Source organism: Amblyomma americanum, chromosome 6 (genome assembly GCF_052857255.1).
Source record: "Amblyomma americanum isolate KBUSLIRL-KWMA chromosome 6, ASM5285725v1, whole genome shotgun sequence".
Classification (NCBI taxonomy): domain Eukaryota; kingdom Metazoa; phylum Arthropoda; class Arachnida; order Ixodida; family Ixodidae; genus Amblyomma; species Amblyomma americanum.
In genome coordinates this window covers 141,564,134-141,573,986 of record NC_135502.1, presented here as the reverse complement: position 1 = coordinate 141,573,986, position 9,853 = coordinate 141,564,134, and positions in this window count along the sequence as shown.

The window sequence follows — 9,853 nt, the reverse complement described above, 5'->3', positions numbered from 1 at the left end:
TATCTAAGGCTTTGACATTTCCTGGACAATCTTCTTGGAGTACGCGCAGAGGATGATGTACAGAAGAAGTGTTTGAAAAATTGACCCATTTTTGTATAGCTTGTTTCATAGCAGAAAGCGGCCTTTCACGTCAGCTTTAATTTTAACTCAATGTTCGAAAAAAATAAAACGCTAATCTCTTAAGTAGCTCACCGAAGAGGGAATGTCTGGATCTACTTGTCACGCGCTAAGATGATGTGTACCAACCCTTATCGAAATTTTAGGGATATTCTTGAGAAAGCCTTTAGACAAATTTTATAAAATCTATTAACATTAGATAGAACGTCTTTTAAATGTATCTATACTGGGTATTAACAAGCAATCAAGATCCTTCCTATAACTGGCCACCGTTATCCAAAAGTCTCGAGTTCATCGAAAGTGTTTATACTTCCGATCATCCTCTTATCAAAAGTTTATGTACACTTCTTTTCAACTACTTGCCAACGATGTCTACCAACACCGTATCAACGGCCTTCCGATAGTTGGCACCGTTATCCAAGAGACTCAAGTATGAAGAAAGTCAATAATTCCTATCATCAACATAACGTTCGCAAAAGTGTTTCTTAAGAACACTGTATGACATTTTTATCAACATTTATGAATACAACATAATTTCTGAACACTATAATAGACTGTTTAAAGAATAATAGAAGCAAAATTAAAATTATTCATTCATTTATTGCCCACAATCCTTAACCTACATAAGCGCTTCCAGATGTGCATGGCACAGCAAACTATTTGAGGTGCACAGTAGAGGAATAGAAAATTTCTTTCGGCACAGAAGCCCCTCATTTCCCTATTGGTGAAAGTGATGACACACTGAAATCGCCTAGCGATTTTATGTGTTTTGCGCAAAGCCCGCATGCATCTTAAAGGTAAACGTTCTAGTCAGTATACGCACTACAGATAAAATATGTAGGCAAAGTAAAGAAAATGAGGCGTTCTTTATACGTATTAAAGAAGCCAACAGCCACAGAGACCAATCAGCATACACATTTCTTTTTTAATTTAAGGTTTTCATCAATGAAAAAATAAAAAACAGAAGGACAACCACATGCTACAAGCGGGATACAAACCCACCACCTCTGAAATACGGGTGCGGTGCTCCGCCAACTAAGCTCCGGTGGTGGCAGTCAAATCTTTTTCAGGGGTTTTTATGTTTGCATGTTTACTAACCTTGAGAGTGTTCGCAAAAGCCAGCTTCGTCCTAATATATATATATATATATATATATATATATATATATATATATAGTGAAAAGGTCACAACTGGTTCGATTATCTAGTTTATTCACCAACGGTTTCAGACGGTGGACCGTCCTTCAACAGGGTAAAGTCGAATGAATACACAGATGTGCGCATTTACGGTCCTAAATGTAGAGGGAGAGGAGGCACTTTCTGTCTCTTTCTCTATGTCGGCGTCCACTAAGGGGAAAGGAGAATGAATGCGAAACAAGTTAAAAAAGCTAGTTAAAATACAGAGGTGACAGACGTGCAGCAGAGCTTAGAGGGATGGATTTTCGCCGAGAAGACTAAAGCAAGAAAGGTTTCCTTCTGCGGAAGCGAGAAGCTCGAGCGCAAGGGGAAAATAACGAAAACACAGAAAACAAGAAAAGAACAAAAAGGAAAACACCAGAATACACTGAAACAAAACACAAAGGCGCACATAGCATGACCCGCTCCCCAGCGGTGAATATGTTAATAACTCTTGTAATATAATTTACTGTCAGCTGTCAAGACCACGTCATTACGCCTTGTTCAAGAGGCACCAGTGACCGTTACGAGGGCAGCGTGTCGCCTCAGCGGCGGAAAAGCGGTCGTCCAGACGCCGTGTCGAAACACGATCCCACAACTAGCCGCCGCAGAAAGCAACCACCGGCCGTTCGTCAGAGGGCGCCTGCGCCGCGCGTCCCACCGCTGACAATTCCGAGAAGGGAGCTTGGAGGACAAGGAGGAAAAAGGGAAACCGGCATGGAGTAAAAAAGAGGGGGGGGGGGGGGGCGCATGGTGAGCAGGATAAAAGGAAAACAAATGGAAAATAACAGACGGGAGCTTCTTTCTCAATTAGAAAGGTTTTTGAGGAAGGCAAAATTGCCCAAGTTCTCATTAATGCCGTGGGTTAATGTCCGAAATTTATGTGTGAAATACGATTCCCTTTGTTCTCTTTGGCGGCCGGTTTGAAAACCCGACTGTAGGAGGATGACCCGGATGCTTTCAAATGAGTGCTGTGGCAGGCATAGGTGCTTAGAAAAGGGTAGGTTTGGCAGTGTGTGAACGTGGGCCTTGTGGTTGTTGAATCGCAACCTGAACGGAGTTTCTGTCTGGCCGATGTACTGCATGCCGCACACGCTGCAGTGAAGCATGTAGACCACATTTGCACTGTCGCAATTTAGAGTTTCTTTGATTGTGAAAGTAAAGTCAGAGAAGGTACCTTTTGCAATTCCTGTTGTCAGCATGTGACAGCAAACCTTGCAGCGTGGTTTTCGGCAGGGTTGACACCCGAAGTTTGGGTTAGCATTTGGCGATGTTCTGGATTTAACTAAAATGTCCTTGAGGTTCTTGCTGCGCCGGTATACCGCTCTTAGTGGCTGCTTAAAAATGCGGGACAGGTGACTGCTTTGATGGATAATGTTAAAAAGTTTTGAGAGGATTTTCTTCACGCGTGGCATGTTTGATGAATGTGTGAGAACGAGGTTGGTTTGCCTTTCACCTTGCTGGAAGTTTTGGGGACTCAGTATTTTATTTCTGTCTAGACCGTGAGCTTTCCGAATAGCGTCTTCCACGATGGAAGCGGGATATTTTTTCAGTAAGAAATTTGTCTTCAGTTGTTCAGCATGGCGGTCAAAGTCATCGAGCTCAGAGCATATCCGTCGGTATCTATGAGCCTGAGAGTAAGGTATGCTCGTCTTGCAGTAGTGCGGGTGGCTGCTCTTAAAATGTAGATACTGCGGGCGGTCGGTGGGCTTTCTGTAGAGCGTTGTCTTAAGTACGTTTCCTTTTTTTCTGTATTGTCACGTCCAAGAAGTTTATAGATGTTTTGGAGATGCTGTGGGTGAACGATATCGATGGGTGAAATTTGTTGTAGTTTCCTATAAATGTTAATAGGCTAGCTTCATCGTGACGCCAGATGAGGAAGATATCGTCCAGAAAACGCTTGTACAGGAGTGGCTTCGAAGGTTGAGTGTCCAGAAATTGTGTTTCGAGATCCGCTATGAATATATTGGCATAGGCAGGTGCCATCCTGGTCCCCATCGCCGTACCGATCACCTGAAGAAAGTGCCTTCCCTCAAATTCAAAGTGGTTGTAATTGAGTACTAAACCCAGAATTGTTGCGAGAGTTTCCCCATCCAGGTGAACCGGAGGATCCTTCCGCAGGTATGCATCCACCGCCGCGCGTATGCCGTGTGAGTGTGGGATATTTGTATATAAAGACGTCACGTCCATTGTGACCAATAAGCTCTCATCGGGAATTTCAATGTTAGACATCACTCTGAGGAAGTGATTAGTGTCTTGAATGTAGGCGGGGATAGTTGGTATAATGTCCTTGAGTAAAAAGTCGAGAACGCCAGAAATTTTTTCGGTGAGTGTGCCATTGCTTGAGACAATGGGACGATCGGGACGGTTTAGTTTGTGAATTTTCGGGAGGAGGTAGAACCGCCCGGGGACTGGTTTGACCGGCTTCATTGCTTTAAACATGTCCTGGGATATCTTTTGTTTTTGGAGGAGAGATTTTATCTCACTGTTAATTTTTACTTCGAAGTCTTCTGTGGGGTCGCTGGTGAGTTCGGTGTAAAATTGTTTATTTTCCAATTATTGGAAACCTTCTTTTAAGTATTCAGTCTTGTCCATAACGACGATCGCGCCACCTTTGTCAGCAGGCTTGATGATGATGTTGGACCGCCGACTTAAAGAGTTAAGGGCCTGGCGTTCTTCGGACGAGAGGTTGTTGTTGACCGCTCTTGGTTTTGATTTTGAATACGATGATAGGATATCCTTTTGAACGGCAGTGATGTACATATCCAAATGTCTATCCCTGTGTTCGTTTGGAGTCCATGACCTGTCGGATGTCCCTGGTATGTTGATTTTCCGGTTCGTTTCGCGGTTTTCAAAATACTCACGCAGACGTAAGTTCCTTGCGAAGTTATCTAGATCCTGATATAATTGAAATTCATTGAATTTTCCGGTTGTGGGGCAGAAGGTTAGGCCTTTAGCGACTAACGCACGTTCTGAGGAAGTGAGAGGCAGGCTCAACACGTTCACCACGTTGTCAGCCCTAATGGAAGGCTGACCAGTAGTTGGCGCACAGTTTTGCTCAGGGGCTAACGTATTTCTAGTAGGAGACGGGCTTATCGAACGGGGCGCTGGTGCCACACCGTCCCGCCGGAGTTTCCTAAGCTTCTCCATGCCTGTTTCTCTGGTCTTTCGTTCTTCGAATTCATTTAGCTCTGTTATTTCTGTCGCCGTTAGATCCGGTTCGAGACGGGTGCATTTTTCAATGTGCTTCAATTCAATAGTTTTTCGTTGACTGTGCCGTATAATTAGGTCCACAAGGCGTAGTGAACTGTCGTGTAGAATACCTTTCCACTCAGCCTCCTCGTCAGCATTAAGGGTGGTCATCGCTGGGGTTAGTTGCAACCTCAAGCCCTTGGGTACGTTTCCCTCTTCTGAATATCGTGTTAGTGTTGTTCCGTGAGCTTCATACGTGATCCGTTTTTCGATACATTTTCGCAGTTTCAGAAATGAGGGTGAGTGAGTTATTGGGGAGCGGGTCATACCTGTGGCGAGTCAATCGCTGCGCTGTGTCGGGGCGTGGCGTGCCATCTCGGCGCAGGACCGTGTTGCAAAAGGGTTGCAAGCCCCAAGGGTAGCGTTGGCCTGGCGGCCTGGGGCAAAGCTGGAAACATCCGAAGGTCCCGGCAAAGGATGAGTCGACTGGCAACAGAACAACTTGTTTATTCTGGCATCGCAAAAGAGCAGCCGGTCAGGGCGACCACGTTACTCGAAGGAAGAAATCGAAGTCTCCTCGGCGTCCGGGGCAGCGGCTTTTTTATACCCTCGGAGTCGAGGGCAAGAAGGAACGGCTTGGGATGAGGCGCCCGATACGGCGACGCTCAGACATGTTCAGACGTGACGTGCGCGTCCGCCGGGCCGGCGCCGGTCAGACCTCCTCGCCTCCCAGTTGGGGAGCTCCTCTCCCCGGCTGCCGCGCTTTGACAAGCGTGGGCACCAACATGCACACACACACACGCACACACGACGACACGTGGCATTGAAACCTGCCTGGACGCGCTTGGCGAGAGGCGTTACGGCAGCACTGAACGGGCCCAAAATGACCGCCACTTTGAACGAAGCCGCAGCGTCCGTTGCATCCGCGCCGGCTATACCGCACGTCGTAGGCGAGACGTAACAGACCGCCCCGCCGGGAGAAGGAGATCCCGATGGTCAGGGGACTGTATCCGCTGTCCGAAGGGATGTCGCTCGATGATGCTCGTAATCGAAACCGGTCGTCCCTCGACGTTGCTTGAGCGCAGCGCACAGAGAAGGCCTCGTTCTCAGGTTCAGGTTCACACAGGGCACTGCAAAGTGACTTCGGGAGAGTTGCCATTTTTGTGCTCGTTCCCAGCAAGCGTTAGAACTACGCCGAAAAGCAACCGCTCAGTCAGCAAGCACGAGGCAACCCTCACTAAGCTCTGCCAGGCTCTTTCCCCTTTTATACTACTGCCTAGTTCCTTACAGTAGTCAAGCAGCACTCAGAACGCGTCCACAAATGAGAAAATTGCACTAGAAAGCACGCCATCACTTTGAAACACTAAACAAAAGCAATATGTTAAAAATCCTGCCTCAGGAAGAAAACATCAGTAACAAACAACTGTGAGGCGGATTCCTACGTTAGGGGCTTCGACTTAAGCCATCGGCGTTACCGTTGGGACTCCCCTTTTTGTAACGCACCTCAAAGGAATATTGTTGCACAGCGAGGCTCCAGCGCAGGAGGCGGCCATTTTTGGGAGAGATGGTCTGCAGCCATTGGAGAGGGCAGTGATCCGTCTCAGTGATAAACCTCGAGCCGGCTAGGTAGCATGACAATTTCTGAACGGCCCACACGAGACACGCACACTCTTTCTCGGTGGCGCTGTACGCCTGCTCACGACAGGTCAGCTTACGACTAGCATACAGGACGGGGTGTTCCACTTCTCCATTGTCCCTTTGGCACAGTACAACGCCCATGCCTCGCTCACTAGCATCGCACTGAACAACGAACCCTTTTGTGTAGTCTGGCGATCGTAGCACAGGCTGGCTTGTTAGGGCGCTCTTTAGGGCGCTAAAAGCTCTTTCCTTTCTCTCGCCCCAGACGACTGTTTGGGGCTCTGTTTTTCTTAGAGCATCCGTCAGGGGAGCCGCGATATCGGAGTACCTGGGGATGTACCTCTGATAGTAGCCGGCGACACCTAAGAACGACCGAATATCGGTCTTCGTGCGCGGTTGCGGGAAGTCTCGCACAGCGGCCACTTTTATTTCAGAGGGGCGGCGACGACCCTGTCCAATCACGTGACCGAGGTAGACAACCTCGGCCTGTGCTAATTGGCACTTGGGAGCCTTGACTGTCAAGCCCGCTTCGCGCAGGCGGGTTAGCACTGCCCGCAAGTGTGCCATATGCTCAGACCAGGATGCGGAGAATATCGCTACGTCGTCTAAATACGGTAAAGCGAATTCTTCCTGTCCCCACAACACTTTGTCCATGAGGCTTGAAAAGCAGTATGGCGCGTTCTTCAAACCAAAACTCAAAACTTTAGGACGGAATGTTCCCATTGGTGAAATGAACGCCGCATACCTACTAGCCTCTTCTGTAAGTGGAACCTGCCAATAACCCCTGACAAGATCTAGGGTGGAAATAAACTGAGCGCTACTAACTTTCTCAAGGCGCTCCTCGATGTTAGGGATGGGATAAATTTGATCCTTAGTGATGGAATTAAGCCTGCGGTAGTCGACGCAAGGACGAGGTTTCTTGCCCGGTACCTCAACTAAAATCAAAGGGGAGGTATAATCACTCTCACCCGCCTCAATAACACCGAGCTGTAGCATTTTCTTTACCTCAGCCTCCATAATATCGCGCTGGCGGTGTGGCACCCGGTACGCCTTGGATCGTACTGGCTCTGGGGAGGTAAGTTCTATATCATGAGTAAGGACAGAAGTCCTACCAGGCCTCTCAGAAAACTGACCTTGAAACTCTTGTAAGAGTTGGTGTAGTTCGGTTTTCTGCTCAGCCGACAGCGGTGCATTAATGATTAAGTCACTAATGACCTGATCAGTGTCTTCCCTGTTCGTCACTGAGCCTAGTCCCGGAAGCTCGACCGGAAGCTCTTCGGGAACGTTTACCATCATACACACCACTGCTTCCCGTTGTCTATAGGGTTTGAGCAGATTACAGTGGTAAACTTGCTGTGCTTTCCGCTTTCCTGGCAGACTCACCACGTAGTTAACATCCGACAGTTTTTGAACAATCCGTGCTGGCCCCTCCCACTGCACGTCGAGTTTGTTTTTTAGCGATGTGCGCAATACCATTACCTCATCGCCCACCTCAAAACGACGGGCCCTGGCTGTCCGATCATAATAAACCTTGGCCCTCTGCTGGGCCTTTGCCATTGCTTCACCTGACAACTCCTGTGCCCTTCTTAAGCGTTCGAGGAGACTAAGCACGTACTCGACCACGACTGGGTCGTCGCCCCTGCCTTCCCACGAGTCTCGAAGCATGCGAAGCGGAGACCGCAGCGAGAGACCGTACACCAGCTCAGCTGGCGAAAACCCCGTAGCCGCATGCGGCGCGGTCCTTAATGCAAACATCACCCCAGGCAGACACAGCTCCCAATCACTTTGTTGCTCAAAACACAATGCTCTCAACACGCGCTTCATGACGGAGTGGAGCTTCTCAACAGAATTCGACTGTGGGTGGTACACTGAGCTGTGTAACAGCTTTACCCCACACCTTTCGAGAAAGGCTGTCGTCAAAGCGCTAGTAAACACTGTGCCCTGATCTGACTGGATTTCCGCAGGAAAACCAACTCGCGCAAATATGGACAGTAGTGCATTGAATATCTCAACCGAGCTGAGTTCTTTAAGCGGCACTGCTTCAGGAAACTTTGTCGCTGGGCAGAAAACAGTCAAAATGTGTCTGTACCCCGTGGCTGTTACCGGCAGAGGTCCGACTGTATCAATAACGAGCCGTCTAAAAGGCTCCGTAATGATAGGTACCAACTTCAACGGCACCCTCGATTTGTCCCCTGGTTTGCCAACCCGCTGACAGGTGTCGCATGTCCTCACAAAGTGTTCTACGTCACGAAAACACCCTGGCCAATAGTACTCTTGCAAGAGACGGTCCTTAGTCTTCTTAACTCCTAGGTGTCCGGACCACAAACAGCCATGCGACAAGCGCAACAGATCCTGACGGTAGCACTGAGGCACGATCAGCTGATCGAACTCGACTCCCCTGCGGTCTAGATACTTCCGGTACAAGACCCCACCTCTTTCCACAAAACGAGCATTTTTCTTGGCGATACCTTCCTTGACATTGCAGCGCATGTTTTCTAGGCTGCCATCCTTTTTTTGCTCGGCTATCAAAGCCGACCGGCTGACTTTTAGCAACCTATTAAGTCCATCGGACGTAGGCGCGATGAGCAAATCTGCAGATAGCTCTTCTAACTTTCCCGTGTCGGGCATTTCCTCTCCAGTACCTGGTGCCTTCAACGCTACAGGCTCAATTTTATTCAGTTCGGACGTGCTCTGAGTATCAGCTTGCTGCGCCTCCGACCCTTTCTCATTGTTCGACAACGTCGGCCCCGCAACTACCGCCTTTGCAGCGAGCTCCCGAACTCTCGATCTGGTTAAGGCCTGAACGCTAGCCTCACAAAACAAAAGCCCCTTCTCGCGCAGGAGGTGATCGGACCTGTTCGAAAATAGGTATGGGTACTGGGGGGGCAGCATAGATGACACTGCGGCCTCCATCTCAATTGCTCCGAAAGGTCCTTCAATAAGCACTTTTGCTACGGGCAGACACACGCTATGAGCTTCCACGGCTTGCTTGATCCATGCGCACTCGCCCGTGAACATATCGGGTTCTACGTAAGAGGGGTGAACTACATCCATTGTAGCTGCGGAATCACGAAGCACTCGGCACTCTTTCCCGTTCACGAGGAAGTCTCGCATGTAAGGCTCGAGAAGCTTCATGTTCTCGTCAGTGCTGCATAATGACAAAAACACGACTTTTGTTTTTGTTTCTGGACACTGCGCCGAAAAGTGACCCGGCTTCTGGCACGTATAACACACGCGCGCTTGCCTCGTCTCGAACCGCTTTCTGCGTTCGGCTTCGGCTGCCGCCGTCTCCTTACGTTCGGTCGGACTGCTTTCACTCGCATCCGCACTACGCGTGTCCCCCCTTGCTCTCATGGGTGTGAACTTCGGCCTCTCAGACTTGGAGCCAAATTCACCCTTTTGACCGTCCTTAGCTCCGCGAGCCCGACGCGTCACAAACTCCTCGGCTAGCTCGGCGGCTTTAGCCACTGTACTAACGTCTGGCCTATCCAAGACCCAGTACCGCACGTTCTCAGGTAACCGACTATAAAACTGTTCCAGCCCGAAACACTGCAGAATTTTCTCGTGGTCACCAAACGCTTTCTCTTCTTTGAGCCACTCCTGCATGTTTGACATAAGCCTGTAGGCAAACTCTGTATATGACTCACTTCTGCATTTTTCATTTTCCCGAAACTTCCGACGGAACGCCTCCGCTGACAGCCTGTACTTTTTTAGCAGACTCGATTTCACTT